The 21,783-nt window shown below is 43.2% G+C and overlaps 1 protein-coding gene across 2 annotated transcripts in view; it reads left to right on the forward strand.

Annotated features, from left to right (window-relative positions):
- The first annotated feature begins 12,181 nt into the window (after nt 1-12,181).
- Nucleotides 12,182-21,783, forward strand: part of LOC120940640 (serpin B3-like) — a 52,926-nt gene continuing 43,324 nt past the window's right edge. Inside the window, exon 1 of one of the 2 annotated variants that reach the window (XM_040353613.1) lies at nt 12,182-12,255. The gene's annotated coding sequence lies outside the window, so the exon portion shown is untranslated. Of the gene's footprint in view, nt 12,256-13,572; nt 13,597-21,783 lie in introns of those variants that run through there. The other variant, XM_040353614.1, reaches the window with a different exon arrangement.

A 21,783-nucleotide genomic window follows, 5' to 3' on the forward strand; every position in this document is an offset into this window, starting at 1 on the left:
ACTTACAAGAAGACCATATAAAAAACACATTGGTATAGTGATTAGAAGCCAGCATATCCTAGTCACAGCGGACACAACGATGAGCTCCATATCTCACACGACCAGCAAGCTACTCCACACGGAACGTCACTTCTGGTTGCCGTGCAGCTACGGACTGACGCGTTTCATCATCTCGACTTCGTCCTGCACTTTTTTTTTCGGTAGATGTGTTTTATGATTACACAAAGATAACCAGAGTAAATACAAAATGCATTTTTTTTTTAAATAAAAACCTGGCCAAACCTGCCTGGCCCTATGAGGTTGTCAGTAGACTTCAGTGCAGCAGATGGGCTGGTAGGCAGCTGGAGGATGGCAGGCTGGTACTTGCGACAGTAGGCAGGTGAGGCATGCGCTGGAAGCAGACTGTAAAACAACAGGCGCAGCAGGATGTAACAGGAACCATCGTCAGGCCGGTCAGGAGCCAATCAGTGTGTCAGAACATTTGGGGTTAAAAGAATATACATACAAGCCTTTATATTACGCATATTACATATTGTTCATGTTTTCCACATTCATATATGTTATGAGCAGGAGAGCAGCCATATTCTCTTCAAAGGGTGAAATTAAGTTAAAGAGCCCATAACTAGACAAGGATTTTATGTCCTTACAAGAGACTATGGATGTTTAGCTGTACCATCTCTAAGGTCATATCTCTTTTGGGTTCGACACTTATAAGATAAGAGAATGGTAAGGAGTTTTGGTTTCACATGAGATGAAAGGCTTTGCACAGCATGACACAAAACATAGGATGGTCTTATTCACAATCCCGGTGGAATTACATATCTTAAATAGCATTGTTTCTTTATAATGCCTTAACCATATATGTGTATTAGTAATTCATATATAAACCTGTTTAATACATAGACATTACTAGGGTCCCAAAAATAAGATCCTATAATAGCTTAAAAGTATTAGACTGCTTTGATCACATTCCGGCATTAGCTCAAAGGAACTTTCCAAGGCATTTGTGCTGACCATAAACCTTATCTCAATCATAATACAGATGTAATCGAAGTGCCAGGATGTCTGACAATTGTTTGACATATAAAACAATTTAGGGTGCTATACCAAGTTTCAGGTCACAGGGGGTCATAAATCATGATCAACTCTGGTTGACCCTATCATTAGGAATAATTCCTTATACACCACTGCCCCCTACAGGTTAATTTCGGCATGGTTCAAGATGGTCACCCACCAAAACATATTGTCATGTAACATCGTCAGTCACGTGATAATGAAATACACACCCACTTCTTTGGGGAGATAAAAGGTGATTACACAGATGGAAGAGAGTGAGGCTGATCTGAGATGGCTAGGCTGATGGGATTGCAAGGCTGATGGGAGCTGATATCTGAAGGAAGCTGGAAGGCAGAGATTGACCGCAAACATGTATTAATGGTTCAAAGAGAATCCTTCATAAGGACTCTCACTTCTCAAACAGAAAGAACTCTGAGGGCCAGATTCAGGTAGATCAGCGGATCTTTAGATCCGTGTGATCTATCTGATTTAAGATACGCTGCCGCAAGTTTGAGAGGCAAGTGAGTAATTCACAAACCACTTACCTCCAAACTTGCGGCGGCATATCGCAAATCCCCCGGCGGAATTCAAATTCCGCGGCTAGGGGGAGTGTACTATTTAAATCAGGCGCGTCCCCGCGCCGATTTAAATGAGCATGCTCCGTCCACGAAATTTCCCGGCGTGCATTGCTCCCACTGACGTCACTAGGACGTCAGTGGTTTCGACGTGAGCGTAACTTGCGACGCGCGGGTTTCTGAATGGGCGTACGCAAACAACGTAAAAAAATTCAAAATCGACGCGGGAACGACGGCTATACTTAACATTGGCTGCGCCTCATAGAAGCAGGGGTAAGTATACGCCGGGAAAACCGCTACGGAAACGTCGTAACAACACTGCGTCGGGTCCGTGTACGTTCGTGAATTCGCGTATCTCGCTGATTTACATATTATTCAGTGTAAATCAGCGGGAACGCCCCCGCGCCATTTTCAAATTGAAAATAAGATCCGACGGTGTAACACAGTTACACCTGTCGGATCTTAGCCATATCTATGCGTAACTGATTCTATGAATCAGGCGCATAGATACGACCAGTGTAAGTCAGAGATACGACGGCGTATCAGGAGATACACCGTCGTATCTCTCTGTGAATCTGGCCCTGAATGTATAATGTATAATCTCTTAATGTATAATCTTGATTATTTACCTTTTGGTAATTTGAAGGTTTTCACATACACACAACTAAGACCATTTAAATATACTTGGCAAACATAATTTAAGAGTTGGTTATTTCTAACTGCAGTATGAGATAATTGTATTCCAAATATTAAAGACATACACATTACGGTTGTCTTTGAAAAGCTAAGTGCCAACGATGGTAAATCGGTTTAAGAATGAGGTATGTGAAAATATATTCTCTCTGAATTTAAAATAAGCTTGTGTACAATATGACATTTGTTCTGTACACATATATAATAAGTAGTAGCAAGAGATCTGTTTGTTATTGAGAAGAGATAATACAATGTCAAAGTTATGTCACTAAGAGCTAAAAAGGTTTTAACTATACCAGGATGATTTAAATAAGAGCTATGAATTTACCTTGTCACATAATGTAAATATTATCTGAACATTCAACCATCGCTTATCGCTGATTGTAGAAGTATACCAATTATTTGTTTTATCACAAATTGTACCTGATTTTAATTTTTGCACTATATCTTTAGTTAATAAATATATATATTTTAAATATTCAGTTGTGTTGCTTGTCCTCAAAATAGCACGGATAAAAGAATTTTGATATCTTGTATTGTAGGAAAATTGTATATCTCCCAAAGCACAGATTTCCATATTTCCATAAATACAATAATATTTTATAGTTCAGTATAAACATTCTGATGGTATATGTAGGCTCTATGCCGAGATACGTCAATAGTTCTGTCAAGTGCAATTAAGGCCAATGAAGCAGACAGAAGTGGAGGTCAAGGACAAGCCAGGGTCGATGCAGACAGAGTTCAGAGAGTGGTCAGATAAGCCGGGTCAGCAACTAAAATCAGCATACAGGATAACAGGACACAGGGAAGGCTGAAAGACAAAGCAGCACTGATCCGGAGCACTGACTGAGTTTAAATAGCTTGTTTGGCACCAACATCTGTCACAGGCGCACGTGTGCGCTTTTACGCACGAGAATGCACGATGGCCACGTGAGTTTGTGCGCATATTTTTTAGCCAGTGCCCAATTCTTGTGAGCATGAAAAGCAACATGTTTTAGCAGTTAGGTACTTTAATGCACAAAGGTTAAAAACACTCCCAGGATTGTGTAGTAAATACACTCATCAAATCATAGGAATGCTTCTCTGGTCTGTCCTGCAGAACCTGCGTTGTGCCAGGGAGCCGGTGGAGATGACTGAAGCATCCTGTGGTCACCAGCTACATGCTCGGAGCACTAACTAGCCATCGCTCTTCTTCCAGTGATGTCATATCCGCCGTGCGTTTCACGCTGGTTGGCCTGGACTTCCTGGTGGCCACAGAACACTCCAGCCATCTCATCCATCTCCAGCGGCCCCCTGACACAATGTGGGTTCTGTAGGATGGACCAGATCGGTCTTCCCATGATTTGATGAGCGTAATTTCAACACAATCCTGTGAGTGTTTTTAACCTTTGTGCATTAAAGTACCCTTTACCTGCTACATTTAGGTGGCGCTTCCTTCTCTGTTCCCTTTAACCCACAGATCTGGTTATATTCTGAGAATAGCTGTCACCTTTTTCCTCAATTAATCAAAGATCTATGGGCTTGTTTATGGACAGAGACTAATCATTTTACCACTGCATTCCCAAATGGACCTTTGATTTATAGGATCACACACTGTCCTTACCCCAGAACTTTTTGTTACAGTGGCAGTGAAGAGCTCCGAGGCATAACTGGTAATCAAAGTGATTGTGATAATTAACCAATAGTGGGAAGTGGGAAAGTTTAAAGCAAACATTCCCTGAAGTGTGCTAAATCATATCTCCTTCCCTCTCACTCACAGCGGTACAGATGTGAAGAGAGAATAATTCTGTGAGACAGCCAATCAAAGTGAAAATTGGTGTTAAAGGCATAGAATAGGAAAACGTTTATTTTTTATTAATAAATGTATTTAAAATAATAGGCAAATTTATTAGTTTATATTAGATTGGCTGGTTAATTAGTTTGTTAGTTAATTAATAAGTTAATGTTTTATTGAGGAAAATAGGACAGTTAGATCATTTAATTAAGACCCCTTTCACACTGAGCCGCCCATAGTGTCAGCGGTAAAACTCCGCTATTTTTACAGCCAACGCTATGGGCGGATTTGCAGCACATTTTGGCCGCTAGCGGGGCGTTTTAATTTCTCTTTATTAAGTATTCCAATTCCATATAACATTTAACAATTAAAATTTCATTGACACTTATGCCGCGTACACACGATCATTTTTCGGCATGAAAAAAAATTAGTTTTTAAAAAATGTAATTTAAAATGATCGTGTGTGGGCTTCACATCATTTTTCGGGTTCTGAAAAACAACATTTTTTTTTTTCAAACAAGCTGTATTTTTTAACAACGTTTTAAACAATGTCGATCTCTTAGTTTCTGAAGCACATGACAGACATCTGTGTGGTGGCTCTCCAGGGACTTGGAAAATATAAGGATATCGTTGAGATAAACCACCACAGATAACTGCAACAAATCTCGGAGGACATCGTTAATAAACTCCTGGAAAACTGCCGGAGCTTTACAAAGGCCAAAAGGCATTACGAGATACTCATAATGACCTGTTCTGATATTAAACGCAGTTTTCCACTTGACGCCCTCCTTAATCCTGATGATATTGTATGCCCCTCTCAAATCAAGCTCTGTGAAAACCGTTGCTCCCTTGAGACGGTCAAATAACTCTGTAATTAACGGAATCAGAGAGGCATTCTTAACCACTTGCTTACTGGGCACATATACCCCCTTCCTGCCCATTTCAGCTTTCAGCACTGCGTCAATTTAAATAAAAATTGCGCGGTCGTCCGACGTGCCTCCCAAACAAAATTTACGTCCTTTTTTTCCCACAAATAGAGCTTTCTTTTGGTGGTATTTGATCACCTCTGCGGTTTTTATTTTTTGCGCTATAAACAAAGAAAAGCGACAATTTTGAAAAAAAAACACAATATTTTTTACTTTTTGCTATAATAAATATCCGTTTTTTAAAAAAAAACTATATTTTTTTCTCAGTTTAGGCCGATATTTATTTTACATATTTTTGGTAAAAAAAAACGAATAAAAAAATCGCAATAAGCTTATAGTGATTGGTTTGCGCAAAAGTTATAGTGGCTACAAAATAGGGGATCCTGGGAGTGATTCTTACTGTAGGGGGAGGGGACTGACTGGGGGAGGTGACCGATGCTGTGTCCCTATGTACAAGGGACACAGCATCAGTCTCCTCTCCCTGACAGGACGTGGAGCTCTGTGTTTACACACAGAGCTCCACGTCCCTGCTCTAAAACTGCCAATCGCAGGTACCTGGCGGACAACGCGACCGCCAGGCACGCGCATCGGCATCGCAGGAAATAACTTGGAATTGGATTATATCATGGTGAAGAGCCCCTACGGCCATGGACAACAGAACCGTCTCATGAGTCACATGGGCAGGCTGTAGAGGTCTCCCGTCAAGAGCCTCAATGGCAAATGGCAAGTGGAGTGTCATGCAACTTTGATACATAGGCAGCATCAATGAACTGGCCTGCAGCCCCACTGTCGATTAGAGCCTGTATCTCGACAGATGACTCAGCCCAAGAAAGGGTAACCAAAACCAGGGGCTTATCCTTCTGGATAACTGGAGACGAAACAACGCCACCTAAGGTCTGTCCGTGACAGGACCTCAAGGATTGGGCGTTACCTGGATAGGTAGGACAAGACTTCAAAAAGTGACCAGCCTGGCCACGATAAAGGCACAATGTCTCCCTCCTCCTAAGGGCTCTCTCGTCTGCAGAGAGACGCGTGAAGCCCAAGTGCATGGGTTCACAAATGTACAGGAGGCTTCCACAAGTGCTCCTTAGATGAGAGTCTTTCTCTGAGTCTGGAGTCAATGAGGATGACAAATGTGATCAACCTCTCCAGCTCAGTGGGTATACCTCGGGCTGCTATCTCATCCTTGATGTTGTTCGAGAGACCATGAGAAAAAGCAGCTACGAGGGCCTCATTGTTCCAAGCAACCTCTGCTGCCAGAGTATGTAATTCAATGGCGTAATCGGCAACAGTTCTCATACTCTATTTGATGGACATGAGGCTCTTGGCAGCAGAAGCGGAGCGTGCGGGAATGTCAAATACCCTTTTGAAGGAAGCCACAAATTCTAGGTAACTCAGAAACACTGGTTTTTGCATCTCCCATAGAGGGTTTTCCCAGGCCAAGGCTCTCTCAGAAAGCAAAGATATCACAAAACATACTTTGCTTCTGTCTGTGGTAAACGCCTGGGGCAGCATCTCAAAGTATATCTCAACCTGGTTGAGAAACCCTCTGCATTGAACTGGATTGCCCCCAAATCACTGGGGAAGTGGAGCGGAACCAGACATACAGTGAGGAAAATAAGTATTTGAACACCCTGCTATTTTGCAACTTCTCCCACTTGGAAATCATGGAGGGGTCTGAAATTGTCATCGTAGGTGCATGTCCACTGTGAGAGACATAATCAAAATGTTTTTTCCCAGAAATCACAATTTATGATTTTTTAACTATTTATTTGTATGATACAGCTGCAAATAGGTATTTGAACACCTGTCTATCAGCTAGAATTCTGACCCTCAAAGACCTGTTAGTCTGCCTTTAAAATGTCCACCTCCACTCCATTTATTATCCTAAATTAGATGCACCTGTTTGAGGTCATTAGCTGCATAAAGACACCTGTCCACCCCATACAATCAGTAAGAATCGTATACTTCCACAAGGCTGGAAAGGGCTACGGGGAAATTGCCAAGCAGCTTGGTGAAAAAAGGTCCACTGTTGGAGCAATCATTAGAAAATGGAAGAAGCTAAACATGACTGTCAATCTCCCTCGGACTGGGGCTCCATGCAAAATCTCACCTCGTGGGGTCTCAATGATCCTAAGAAAGGTGAGAAATCAGCCCAGGACTACACGGGAGGAGCTGGTCAATGACCTGAAAAGAGCTGGGACCACCGTTTCCAAGGTTACTGTTGGTAATACACTAAGACGTCATGGTTTGAAATCATGCATGGCACGGAAGCTTCCCCTGCTTAAACCAGCACATGTCAAGGCCCGTCTTAAGTTTGCCAATGACCTTTTGGATGATCCAGAGGAGTCATGGGAGAAAGTCATGTGGTCAGATGAGACCAAAATAGAACTTTTTGGTCATAATTCCACTAACCGTGTTTGGAGGAAGAAGAATGATGAGTACCATCCCAAGAACACCACCCCTACTGTGAAGCATGGGGGTGGTAGCATCATGCTTTGGGGGTGTTTTTCTGCACATGGGACAGGGCGACTGCACTGTATTAAGGAGAGGATGACTGGGGCCATGTATTGCGAGATTTTGGGCAACAACCTCCTTCCCTCAGTTAGAGCTTTGAAGATGGGTCGAGGCTGGGTCTTCCAACATGACAATGACCCGAAGCACACAGCCAGGATAACCAAGGAGTGGCTCTGTAAGAAGCATCTCAAGGTTCTGGCGTGGCCTAGCCAGTCTCCAGACCTAAACCCAATAGAGAATCTTTGGAGGGAGCTCAAACTCCGTGTTTCTCTGCGACAGCCCAGAAACCTGACTGATCTAGAGAAGATCTGTGTGGAGGAGTGGGCCAAAATCCCTCCTCCAGTGTTTGCAAACCTGGTGAAAAACTACAAGAAACGTTTGACCTCTGTAATTGCAAACAAAGGCTAATGTACCAAATATTAACATTGTTTTTCTCAGGTGTTCAAATACTTATTTGCAGCTGTATCACACAAATAAATAGTTTAAAAAAAATCATACATTGTGATTTCTGGATTTTTTTTTGATTATGTCTCTCACAGTGGACATGCACCTACGATAACAATTTCAGACCCCTCCATTATTTACAAGTGAGAGAACTTGCAAAATAGCAGGGTGTTCAAATACTTATTTTCATCACTGTACCTCTTATAGAGATAATACTCAAGGCAGGTGCCTGCTCAGAGACTGGTGCAACAGCAGGGTCAGTGTCAGGGAATTCCTGTGAGACGTTTTGCACACAGACGTGCGGAAGCACATAGCCTTTGCCAAAGCCCGCAATTGCGGGTGCGCATGCGCACGGGCACATGCGCAAGTGGGTGCGCACATGCGCGAGCGCACACGTAGGAGCCTAATTCCCCTTGGCGCCAGACAGCCTATTTAAAGGGAGTCTGGGCTCTTGTGCTTTGCTGACTGATCTTCAGCTGTGTTCCTGAATCCTGCTCTGATCCTGTGTGTCCTCCCAGTATTTAGACCCGGCTTGCTCTTGACCTTGGCTCTGTGTTCTGTTCCTGTACTGTTGCCCATCTCTGACCCGGCTCTGTTCCTGACTCTGGCTCTGTCTATGATTTGGTACCTCACTGCCCGCCTGCTGGCGAACCTAACTGTCCCTGAGACCTTGCTCCTGTCTATATTCCTGGTTGCTGTTAACTCTCGGTTACCTGCCTGGCTGTTTCCTGCTCAGCTCATCACAGTCTACTCCAGGCCGCTGAAGCCTGCCAAGCTGTTCTCCTGGGACCTCCTGCTCCAGGCACTCGTGTCCCTCTTGTCCTTCGGCTTCCTCTGTCTCACCTTCAGCGGAGCCAGGACAGGAGATATAAGAGAGGCTGACCTCATCAAATCAATCTCCCATCCAATCCCTGACAGTCAGCCTACAGCACAGTTTCTACCGGAGCGGAAGATTCCAGACGAGCCGTGCGTCTGTAACGCCATGGCAAACTGATCCATGCAGTGATCCAGGTCATCCAATCTGGAAAAAATATTACCAACAAGTGCATTGTCTGCATCTTCTGAATTCATGGCCTTCGCCTACTGTCAGAAACCATGAATCAGACCAAGACAGAAGTACAGTTAAATCACACTTGTTTAACCACTTCAATACCGGGCTTTTATACACACCTCAATACCGGGCCTATTCTGGCACTTCTCTCCTATATGTACAAATCATCATTCTTTTGCTCGAAAATTACGCAGAACCCCCAAACATTATATATGTTTTTTTAGCAGACACCCTAGGGAATAAAACGACGGTCATTGCAACGTTTTATCTTGCACGGTATTTGCGCAATAATTTTTCAAACGCCTTTTTTTTGGAATAAAATTGTTTCATGAATTAAAAAAAATAACAAAACAGTAAAGTTAGCCCAATTTTTTTGTAAAATATGAAAGATTATGTTACACCGAGTAAATAGATACCTAACATGTCACGCTTTAAAATTGCGCACACTCATGGAATGGCGCCAAACTTCGGTACTTAAAAATCTCCATAGGCAACGCTTTGAATTTTTTTACAGGTTACCAGTTTAGATTTACAGAGGAGACACACGCGGCGATACCTCAAATATGTGGTTTAAACGGCGTTTACATATGTCGGCGGGACTTACGTGTGCGCTTGCTTCTGCGTGCGAGCTACCGGGGACAGGGGCGTTTTAATTATTTTTTTATTGTTTTATTTATTTATTTTACTTATTTATTTATTTTTTTAAACTTTTTATTTTTTTTTTATTTTTTTTATCACTTTTATTTCTATTACAAGGAATGTAAACATCCCTTGTAAAAGGAAATGTGTGTGACAGGTCCTCTTTATGGAGAGATGTGGGGTCAATAAGACTCTGCATTTCTCCTCCAGGCTGGAAAGCATGAGATCGGTGAAAAACAATTCACTGATCTCATGATCAGTGTTGCTCACTAGCCGCAATCGCGGCTTTGTTTACTTACAGGGACCCAGGCGTGACGTCATCACATCGCGCCCGGGTCCTCCGACGGTCATAGAGATGACTGGTGACCATCTGGTCACCAGTCATCTCTATGCTTCCTGCCTGCGCCGGACGATTCCTTCTCCGGGCCCCCGATGGCACGGGAGAGCCGGGAGAAGCACTGGATGGCGGGAGGGGGAATGTCCCCTCCCGCCGCCTATAAAAATGATCAAGCGGCAGAACCGCTGCTATAATCGTTCTTATGGTGCGCAGGATCGCCGGCTGAAGACATGGATATCTGAATGATGCCTCTAGCTGCAGGCATCATTCAGATATCCCCCGGCAAAAACCAGGACGTCATATGACGTCCACCCAGGATGGGAGATCCCATCTGTGGACGTCATATGAAGATAGGCCGGTATTGAAGTGGTTAATAATAAAAATAAAAAGATAAACAGAGTAAGCGTAGTAAAAACAAATTCAGAGTTCAGGAACCAGGTCGGATAATCAGCCAAGCCAAATGTCAGAGAGCCAGAGATATACGTAGTAGAACAGCAAGCAGGATGAGGAGCCAGAAGGGATGTCAGCTGAGCATTGTCTTCAACAGGAACGCAGGAGAAAGTGAATCATTGTGGAGAGATAGGAGCTGGCAATTAGCCGACAGCTGAGCAGCCAGCTCAGAGAAGGAAGAGCTGAGCCTAGCCCTGACAGTGCTGCACCTGAGCATCTTACAATTAGACTTTGGGGCCTTGCTTCCTTTCCCCCAAGCTGTAAGGTCAGTTTTGTTTTGCTCACACATAGAAGGAATTGCAAGTGAGGATAGTACTTCAGCTAAGGAATCCATAGCATTCTATCCCACAGTTATTGCTTTAGTCTGTTCTTGTGGATTACAAGTCACACAACTCAACACTGCAGTATAAAATAAGCTAGCTGAAGACAGAGCTGGAACTTGAGACATTCATCGATTTATTCCTTTACAAAGCTCTACACCGGAGAATTGCTCTGAACTGCAACGTAGGGGGAGCCATTTAGTGAAACATAGCTAGAACTTGCATGGTATTATTGTATTCACTGTTTGTGCAATTTTTGTGTGCATTGGTCTGTGTGCTGAGGCCTCAGTGGATAGGTATTCAAAACATGCGTTAAAAGTATTGAGGATCTATCTCCCTGTGCACCTGTTCACATATACCCCCATTAACTGGGTACACGTGTATGATATTGTTGCATTGAATAAATACTTCCTGCCAATCATAATCTGTGTTTACTCATTTGTTACTCATACCATTTTCTTATCTTATTCTTTACCATGGTAAACCCTTACAATTGGTTTATTGATATTGTGTGTGAGTCTCTATTTACTACCACAGCTGGTGATGTGACGGAACCAAGAGCCTCGGTAAATATACTTCATGGTTTGTCATTACTGTGTTTTCTCACTGTTGTTGGGTTCCACACTGAAGCCTCGTACACACGATCAGTCCATCCGAAGAGAACGGTCTGAAGGACCACTGTCATAGGTTAACCGATGAAGCTGACTGATGGTTCGTCGTGCCTACACACCATCGGTTAAAAAACGATCGTGTCAGAACGCGGTGACGTAAAACACAACGACGTGCTGAAAAAAACGAAGTTCAATGCTTCCAAGCATGCGTCGACTTGATTCTGAGCATGCGTGTATTTTTAACCGATGGTTGTGCCTACTAACGATCGTTTTTTTCCCATCGGTTAGGAATCCATAGGTTAATTTTAAAGCAAGTTGGCCCACACACGATCGGTTTGGACCATCAGACCGTTGTCCTCTGGTTAACCCATCGTGTGTACGAGGCCTAATATTACCAAGCAGGTGTGCCAGAGGGGTTAAAACCATTATTGAGGCAGAGTACAGAACCAAACATAAATTAAGCGGCTCCTCCGGGGGTAGGGCTACATAAGTCATTCCCCCTTTTCCGTAAATGTTCACCTCCACTACAAATTTTTTCTAATTTTAGTTCTTTGCATCAATCTACAGTACTTTCATATGAGAAATGGTTTGGAAAATACTGTTAGGCTAAAGTCTTGCTTTCAGATTTGTTTTCCAATGGCATTTTGTACTTGATGGAGTTTCATCAATAAGTATGTCATTAACATTTGCATATGTATAAAGAAAATACTTTCTTCTTCTTAAAAATTGTGCATATGGCAGAATTATGCTAATAACTATTGATTTAGAAAAATAGGTGTGGTGAATATAAAAACTTTGCTTGCAAAACCTACCTTGCCCTGTTCTACTTAACTTCAGTCCTTCACCTTCCCCAGGAGATAAGGTAATATAATATTATTTTTACAATATTATTATTACATCGGTACATATTTAAGGGTATATATAAGGATTCAGATCTGAAGTATCTGTCAGCTATACAGTCAGATTTGAGAATACTGAGAATGCTGATATTGGTAAAAGATATCCGATTTTGAAATCATTACATTAAAATCTACTATTTCTTTAGACATTAGAATATTTCATAAATACATTTTTTTTTTAAAGAGTTACATATTAACATTTATTTTAAGCTGAAAAGCAAATTAGATCTGCCCTGATTTGGCTTAGAATGCTAGAAACATGTTTGGCTGTAGGGCCCTTTACACAGTCCATGTAGTCAGTATTCTCTACAATCTAGTTTGATTAGAGACGCTTAATCGCTACATAAAAAGCCAGAACAGACAATATAGGTTTTCTATTGGGCCAAGCTGAATTTCCAAAGGTTAGATGACATGCAATATGCTCATCTACAGGTGGCAGTTCAGTTAAACTATTTATGTACTCAAACTATAACACTGAACAGATTTTTTTTCTGCACTTGATTAAAACTAAGAACGTTATGCTGCATACACACGGTCGGAATTTCCGACAAGAAAAGTTCGATGTGAGCTTTTGGTCGGAAATTCCGACCGTGTGTAGGCTCCATCTGACTTTTTCTGTCAGAATTTCCGACAGCAAGAATTTGAGAGCTGATTCTCAATTTTTCTGACAAGAAAAGATCTTGTCGGAAATTCCGATCGTCTGTGTGCAATTCCGACGCGCAAAAAAAACATGCATGCTCGGAATCAATTTGACGCATGCTCGGAATCATTGAACTTTATTTTTCTTGGCTCGTTGTAGTGTTGTACATCACTGCGTTCTTGACGGTCGGAATTTTGTGTGACCGTGTGTATGCAACACAAGTTTGAGTCAATATTCCGTCGGAAAAAAATCCACGGTTTTCTTGTCAGAATTTCCAATCGCGTGTACGCGGCATTACAGTATCATTGCACAGATCTGAAATATGAAGTTTGACTTATAACCCATTATTATTAGATAATTAACTGCTGAAATGTATGTTATTTACATACAATATCTGCTATTAGCTACAAAGAAAATTATTTATTTGTATTTTTCTTTCCATATTATATACCATTCTTGAGCTAACTTGTATTTATAATACATTTATGCTCTGGTCTGGTCTGGTCTGCTCTGGTCCAAATGTCAATCTGAGAAATGTATCACAGATGTGTAGGAGGTACATCACTGTGTAAGCTCATGCTAGAGCAATTCATAATTTACATAAGACTTAATTTTCTTGTTTCCAGGAGCTATATGAATCAGGGGGTAGGGCAGCAAAAGCAAAGTAAGTAAGTATGTGCTAGTGGTATAGCGTGGGGACATTAAATTAAACCTGTCACCAGATGTAATACATGAATAGCAGGCACAGTCAGGTGATAACCGATATAATCTTCTGGAAAGTACAGTATACCTGTAAGGCATCTTGGAAGCACCCATAACTTAGGGCAGATGTTCTTCAGCGCCAACTTTTGAAAATGTCAAAATGTGTACACTTCCGGGGGGCAAACTTTTGAGTGCACCCTGCAAAAAACGATTTCCTAGCAAAATATACTGATTGGCATCCAATAATGAGTAGTACTTTGGTACATGATAATTTTAGAGTTAAATATAATTTTATTGTCAGTTTTTAAGACAGAAGACAAGTTTCACATTCCAAGACTATTGTGGTATAGGTAGCACAATAAGTTAAGTACATAGTAATGCAGTAAGCAGGTATCTGAGTCATACAGGCAAACATTCCACAGCATCAGCTATCCATCTTGGTAACGATAACATGTAACTTTGGAGTTGATTTGTTAGAGAAGTCAGCTGTTGAATATCTGTGAAGATGTGAAATAGGGAAAAGAAGGAAATAGAAACATATGAAAGAAAGAAATTCACCAAGGTATAGATGTATATCAATGTCATGGTCTGGGAATCTGATAATGAGGTATTAATAGCACCGTAAGATGAGAACTGATATACTGTAAAAGGCGTACATGCTAATTTTTACCTGTTACCTGTGGTGAGAAATTTACTTTAAGGTGACCCTGTCCAAGAGTTAGAATAAGTCCAGGAGCAGTACCATGTGAAGAAAACGGCTTCAAATTTTCCAGCCCATGGGCCATTTAGCAGAAAATTTGCCCTGTAGCAGAGCTCCTAACACTGATCCTATCCCACACTTTCATGTGGAATAGTATGTCCTCCTTTGGCTGCAATGGTTCCTTGTGATGACCCTTATGTCACTGTTGTGTCTTGCATTGACTAGGGGTCAGCAGGAGAACCTACAGCAGATAGTGGAGAGACTCAATAATTATTCAGCCCTATTGAATCCCTATTTCATTTGAGGGCCGATGTCAAGAGCTCTGCTACCCAGTGAATTTTTCTAAAACCAACAGAAAAGTAAGTATGAAGCTATTTTCATAACATTGAACTATTTAACAATTTTTCAACAACGAGACAGGGTCGCTGTAAGAAGAGAAATTTCCTTTAAGTGGTGTTGTTCATTTCAAACATCCAGGCATGTGAAGGAAAAAGCTTTATATTTTTCTCTTTAAACGGAGGTCCAGACAAAAATTGAACCTCCGCTTTTCGGAACCCTCCCCCCCTCCGGTGTCACATTTGACACCTTTCAGGGGGGAGGGGGGTGCAGATACCTGTATAATACAGGTATTTGCATCCACTTCTGGGCATAGACCCCTACGTCACTCCCCCCCCACTGTCTTCTGGGAAATACACAGATCCCAGAAGACAGCGGAGACCAGTAAGGACGTGCAGCACGACTATAAAAAAAAAAACGTCATGTGCATTAAAAGAGAAGTGTTTTTTTTTTTTGCCCCATTTATACTTACCAAAGTGGATGCTGCATCTGTCTATCGCCACCTCTACACTGAGAACTGATCGATCAAACATTGTCGATGGCTAGGTTCTCACAGATCCCTGTGCTGAGAGCTGCTGATTTTCAATCAGCATCTCTCCACACTGCTCCACACTCACTGGAGCACTAAGCTGTGGAGGGGCAGGGAGCGGCTGTCTCGGTATCAGGCCGTCTCAGTCTCTCAGTGGCTTGCTGAGAGGCTGAGACAGGCATCAGTCCAGGCACCTGGTGGATCCGAACTTTATTGTCATAATAATGCGGGGCCTATATGGATTCCAGTGATGTCAGCAGAGAGCAGACTTCAGACCGCTCTCTGCTGAAAATGGGTCACAGGTGTGTAAAACGAATTGCACTCCTGTGACCCATAGCAAAAAGCCCAGCCAAACAAGCTTTGGCTGTACTTCTTTTTTAAAGTGTTTGTAAGTCTAAGAAAAAAAATCTTGTTCCCATATAGCAAATTAAAAAGCACAGTGCTTGTGCTGTATAATCTGCCCCTCTCTAAACTGTGAAAAAACCTGTCTGATCCTGCCACTTTCTGCCCTCCCCCTGTAAACTGACTGCGGTTTATCATGGCTGCAAAACCCTGACACAATTGTCAGTTTACAAGCCTCTGTCATCCGCAGCCCTGCTCTGTCCTTCTCTCCCACCTTCCTCCCTCCCTGTCAGCTTATGTGTCTGTGTGAGCCGTCTTAGTCCCCCCCCCTCCTGCCGCTATTCGTAGTACATAAAAATTTACAAAATGGCACCGGCAGCTCCTCTTCTTTATCCGGCGATAACTCACTGTATAAATGTTGGTTTAAATCTATGCCTCTAAATACTTTTTTTCCAGGTATCTTTAGGCTGGTCATGTGACTCCCAGTCGCTCTCCTGCTATGATCCAGGGCTACAGTGGGAGATGCCAAGCGGCCACCACGGCAGTCACATGACCTCCTGACTGACATCAGAGGAAGATCTCCCCTCCCGCTGTAGCCCTGGATCATAGTAGCAGAGCCAAAGGGAGTCACATGACCGGCCTGAAGATACCTGATAAAAGGTATTTAGAGGCATAGTTTTGAACAAGCACTTATACTGTGAGTTATCTCGGGATAAAGCAGAGGGGCTGGCAATAAAAGTGTTCTGTAAGGTAACAACCACTTTAAGTTTAGTCAAAAGACAAAAATACATAAATGAAAAACTTGCATCCTCAAGATCCACAGTCCAGATGATGGGAAAAAAACAAAAACCTTAAGGCATCTGATGTCCACAGAGTGGATTTATATTTATTTGGGTAATTGAGGAATATAATACCTGAAGTTCAGAACGGTCTTTCCTCAGTGTTTTCTTTCTTTCTTTCTATCATGCTTTCTACTGTATATTATGTATCTTACAAATTTATATCTGGTACATCAAACTTGTCAAAAATCTAGGTGAGGCTGAATAACAAGTTGAAGTCTGTTTGAAGCTTTGTTAAATCAGTCATTTTGACACACCCTTTCTAGCCTAACCTGTTTAATTATATGTACTTTGAAACATTGAGTTCCAGATTGTATATATTCCCATCATGTTGCAAGACATTGTACAATGGAACAATTAATCTGAGCTGATCAATTTACCCTTCTATATTAATAGGACATACTTCTTAATATAATGTATATATTGCAGCATTTTAGAGGAATGGTTTTTTTTAGTGTACTTAGTTGGCTTTTTGTTCTCATGTTTGGGAAGCCCCCAAGTCCCACATCTTATGATATTGATTTTTGATTTTAATGATATATATTTAGGAATTTGTAAATAAATAAAGTAAGACGCTACTTCTATGTTTACAAACAAGATTTAAATCAATAACCTTGATATAGTGCAAAACATTTTTTTTTTTTATTAAAATGTGCAATCAAAATATGTGCTTTCCAATTATTGCATAACATATAGCAGTGGTCATCAACCCTGTCCTCAGGGCCCACTAACAGGCCAGGTTTGCAAGATTACTGAAATACATCACAGGTGACATCATTTGCTGCTCAGTGATTGCAGTATTCTAGTCTGCATCTCCCCAAGGTAATACATAAAACCTGGCCTGTTAGTGGGCCCTGAGGACAGGGTTCATGACCACTGACATATAGGATTGTTCACCAAACAAGACATCAGGGGCGTTGCTAGGTGGCAAAAAGATCAGGGGCTTCAGCCAGAAGTCCAAGGCCGGCAACAGGGGTTGGATTTCTGGCTGAAGCCAGAAATCCAACCCAGCGGCTGGATCTGCTGGGCTCATCCTCGGCACTGGAACGATTGGGTTCAGTTAAGAAAAGGGGGGGGCTCTGGGGGGCTGCTGAAGCACAGAAGGTTTTCCACCTTTAGCCCTGGTTCACACTGGGTACGATTTGGAACGATTTGAGATGCGATTTGACATGTCAAATCGCATCTCAAATCGGCGGCAATTGTCGGCAATGGCACTGTCCTAATCAGTGCGACGCCGCATCTACGATTTCAAAAAGTAGTTCCTGTACTACTTTTTGCGATTTCGGGCCGCGATTTACATTAAATTGCGTCCGAAATCGCGGCAAATCGCGGCAAAATCGCGGCCGCGAAATCGTGGTAAAATCGCGCATTTTACCGCGATTTTGAATTCGCAGCAGTGTGAACCTAGGCTCAAAGCTTAGAATGCATTAAGATGAAAAACCTTGAGATTTTACAAACTCCTTTGTTTTTGGCAGCAAATTTCGATTTAGTTTTAGTTTTAGTCTTTTGACTGAAATGCCATTTTCGTTTTAGTCCCATTTTAGTTAACTGCAATTGTTTTAGTTTTAGTCCCGTTTAGTCTACTAAAGTACACGTTATTTGACTAAAATGTCCTACATTTTATTAGACTAAAATCTAATGGGTTTAGTTAAATTGTAATGTATTATTTAAGCATTTCTCTAGAATTTCCAAACTTATTATATACTCCTGGAGCAAAAAATTCTAATATGTTATCATTTATGGTATTAACCACTTGCGGCCCGCCAATGACAGATTGACGGCGGCAAAGTGGTTGCCTAATCCTGACTGGACGTCATATGACGTCCTCAGGATATTGAGCCGCTGCGCGCCCCCGGGGGTGCGCATTGCGGCGATCGTTGTTGCGGGGTGTCAGTCTGATACCCCGCAACACCGATCTAGGTAAAGTGTCTCTCACGGAGACACTTTACCACGTGATCAGCCGTGTCCAATCACGGCTGATCACGATGTAAACAGGAAGAGCCGTTGATGGCTCTTCCTCACTCGCGTCTGACAGACGCGAGTAGAAGAGAGCCGATCGGCGGCTCTCCTGACAGGGGGGGTTTGCGCTGATTGTTTATCAGCGCAGCCCCCCCTCGGATCGCCACACTGGACCACCAGGGAATAAAAGAATAAAAAAAATAGTAAAAAAAATATAAATAAAAAAAAGACAGAAAAAAAAAATGCCAATCAGTGCCCACAAATGGGCACTGATTGGCAACATGGATCCATCAGTTCCACCCCTCAGTGTCCATCAATGCCACCCTACAGTGTCCATCAGTGCCACCCCACAGTGCCAATCCGTGCCCAGTGCCCACCTATCAGTGCCCATCAGTTCCACCCATAAGTACCCATCAGTGCCACCCATATGTGCCGCCCATGAGTGCCCATATGTGCCGCCTATGAGTGCCCATCAGTGCCGCCTATGAGTGCCCATCAGTGCCGCCTATGAGTTCCCATCAGTGCCGCCTATGAGTGCCCATCAGTGCCGCATACCAGCGCCCATCAGTGCCGCATACCAGCGCCGCCTATCAGTGCCACCTCATCGGTGCCCATCAGTACTACCTTATCGGTGCCCATCAGTGCCACCTCATCGGTGCCCATCAGTGCCGCCATATCAGTGCCCGTAATTGAAAGAGAAAACTTACTTATTTACAAAAAAAATAAAAACTTTTTTTTTTTTTCAAAATTTTCAGGCTTTTTTTAGTTGTTGCGCAAAAAAAAAATCGCAGAGGTGATCAAAGGACGCCAATTTTGTTTGGGTACAGTGTAGCATGACCGCGCAATTGTCAATTTAACCAGTTCCCGACCCGCTCATGTACATATACGTCAGCAGAATGGCACGGACAGGCACATCAACGTACCTGTACGTGCCCTGCTTGACGGGGGTCGGGGGTCCGATCGGGACCCCCCCCGGTACATGGCGCGGGTCGGTAATCTTCAGGAGAGATCCGGGATGCGGGGGCGGCAGTTCGTTTTTGTCCGCCCCCTCCGGATCGCTCCCCAGCCAATCAGCTTCCTCCCCCGCCCTCCTCTGCCTGCATTGTAAACACAGGCAGAGGAGGAAGTGATGTCACCGCTCCTCCCGCCGGTATTTTCGTCCGGCGGAGGAGCGGAGACATCACACAGTGAGTACACAAGCACTACACTGACACACAGACACATAGGCTTACGATCCCCCCCCCGGTCACCCCCTGATCGCCCCCACCAGCCCCCCCCTGTCACACCGTCACTAAATTGCAGTGATCATTTACTGATCACTGCATTTAGTTTCAGTGTGACAGGCAGTTAGTGTCAGGCAGTTAGTGTTAGGTCCAGGATAGCCCCCCCCCCCAATAAAGGTTTTAACCCCTTGATCACCCCCTAGTTAACCCTTTCACCCCCCTTTTTCCAGCGTCACTAAGCGATCGTTTTTCTGATCGCTGTATTAGTGTCGCTCGTGCCACTAGGTAGCTAGTTTTTTTTTTAAGGTTCGCCGCCATGTTTTTATAGCGTTAGAAAATTTATGTGGGTACCTAACGCTATAAAAACATGGCGGCGAACCTCAAAAAAAACTAGCTACCTAGCGGCACGAGCGACACTAATACAGCGATCAGAAAAACGATCGCTTAGTGACGCTGGCAAAAGGGGGGTGAAAGGGTTAACTAGGGGGTGATCAAGGGGTTAAAACCTTTATTGGGGGGGGGGGTAGGGGGCTACACTGGACCTAACACTTTTAACCCCTTGATCACCCCCTAGTTAACCCTTTCACCCCCCTTTTGCCAGCGTCACTAAGCGATCGTTTTTCTGATCGCTGTACTAGTGTCGCTCGTGCCACTAGGTAGCTAGTTTTTTTTTAGGTTCGCCGCCATGTTTTTATAGCGTTAGAAAATTTATGGGGGTACCTAACGCTATAAAAACATGGCGGCGAACCTAAAAAAAAACTAGCTACCTAGCGGCACGAGCGACACTAATACAGCGATCAGAAAACCGATCGCTTAGTGACGCTGGCAAAAGGGGGGTGAAAGGGTTAACTAGGGGGTGATCAAGGGGTTAAAACCTTTATTGGGGGGGGGGTAGGGGGCTACCCTGGACCTAACACTTTTAACCCCTTGATCACCCCCTAGTTAACCCTTTCACCCCCCTTTTGCCAGTGTCACTAAGCAATCGTTTTTCTGATCGCTGTATTAGTGTCGCTCGTGCCACTAGGTAGCTAGTTTTTTTTTTAGGTTCGCCGCCATGTTTTTATAGCGTTAGAAAATTTATGGGGGTACCTAACGCTATAAAAACATGGCGGCGAACCTCAAAAAAAAAACTAGCTACCTAGTGGCACGAGCGACACTAATACAGCGATCAGAAAAACGATCGCTTAGTGACGCTGGCAAAAGGGGGGTGAAAGGGTTAACTAGGGGGTGATCAAGGGGTTAAAACCTTTATTGGGGGGGGGGGGGTAGGGGGCTACACTGGACCTAACACTTTTAACCCCTTGATCACCCCCTAGTTAACCCTTTCACCCCCCTTTTGCCAGCGTCACTAAGCGATCGTTTTTCTGATCGCTGTATTAGTGTCGCTCGTGCCGCTAGGTAGCTAGTTATTTTTTGAGGTTCGCCCGCCAGGTTTTTATAGCGTTAGGTACCCCCATACATTTTCTAATAAAGGTTTTAACCCCTGATTGCCCCTAGAGTTAACCCTTTCACCCCCCTATTGCCAGCGTCACTAAGCGATCGTTTTTCTGATCGCTGTATTAGTGCCGCTGGTGCCGCTAGGTAGCTAGTTATTTTTTGAGGTTCGCCCACCAGGTTTTTATAGCGTTAGGTACCCCCATACATTTTCTAATAAAGGTTTTAACCCCTGATTGCCCCTAGAGTTAACCCTTTCACCCCCTATTGCCAGCGTCACTAAGCGATCGTTTTTCTGATCGCTGTATTAGTGTCGCTGGTGCCGCTAGGTAGCTAGTTATTTTTTGAGGTTCGCCCGCCAGGTTTTTATAGCGTTAGGTACCCCCATACATTTTCTAATAAAGGTTTTTAACCCCTGATTGCCCCTAGAGTTAATCCTTTCACCCCCTATTGCCAGCGTCACTAAGCGATCGTTTTTTTCTGATCGCTGTATTAGTGTCGCTGGTGCCGCTAGGTAGCTAGTTATTTTTTGAGGTTCGCCCGCCAGGTTTTTATAGCGTTAGGTACCCCCATACATTTTCTAATAAAGGTTTTAACCCCTGATTGCCCCTAGAGTTAACCCTTTTACCCCCTATTACCAGCGTCACTAAGCAATCATTTTTCTGATCGCTGTATTAGTGCCGCTAGGTAGCTAGTTATTTTTTGAGGTTCGCCCGCTAGGTTTTTATAGCGTTAGGTACCCCCATACATTTTCTAATAAAGGTTTTAACCCCTGATTGCCCCTAGA

The sequence above is a fragment of the Rana temporaria genome, chromosome 5, assembly GCF_905171775.1.
Source record: "Rana temporaria chromosome 5, aRanTem1.1, whole genome shotgun sequence".
Classification (NCBI taxonomy): domain Eukaryota; kingdom Metazoa; phylum Chordata; class Amphibia; order Anura; family Ranidae; genus Rana; species Rana temporaria.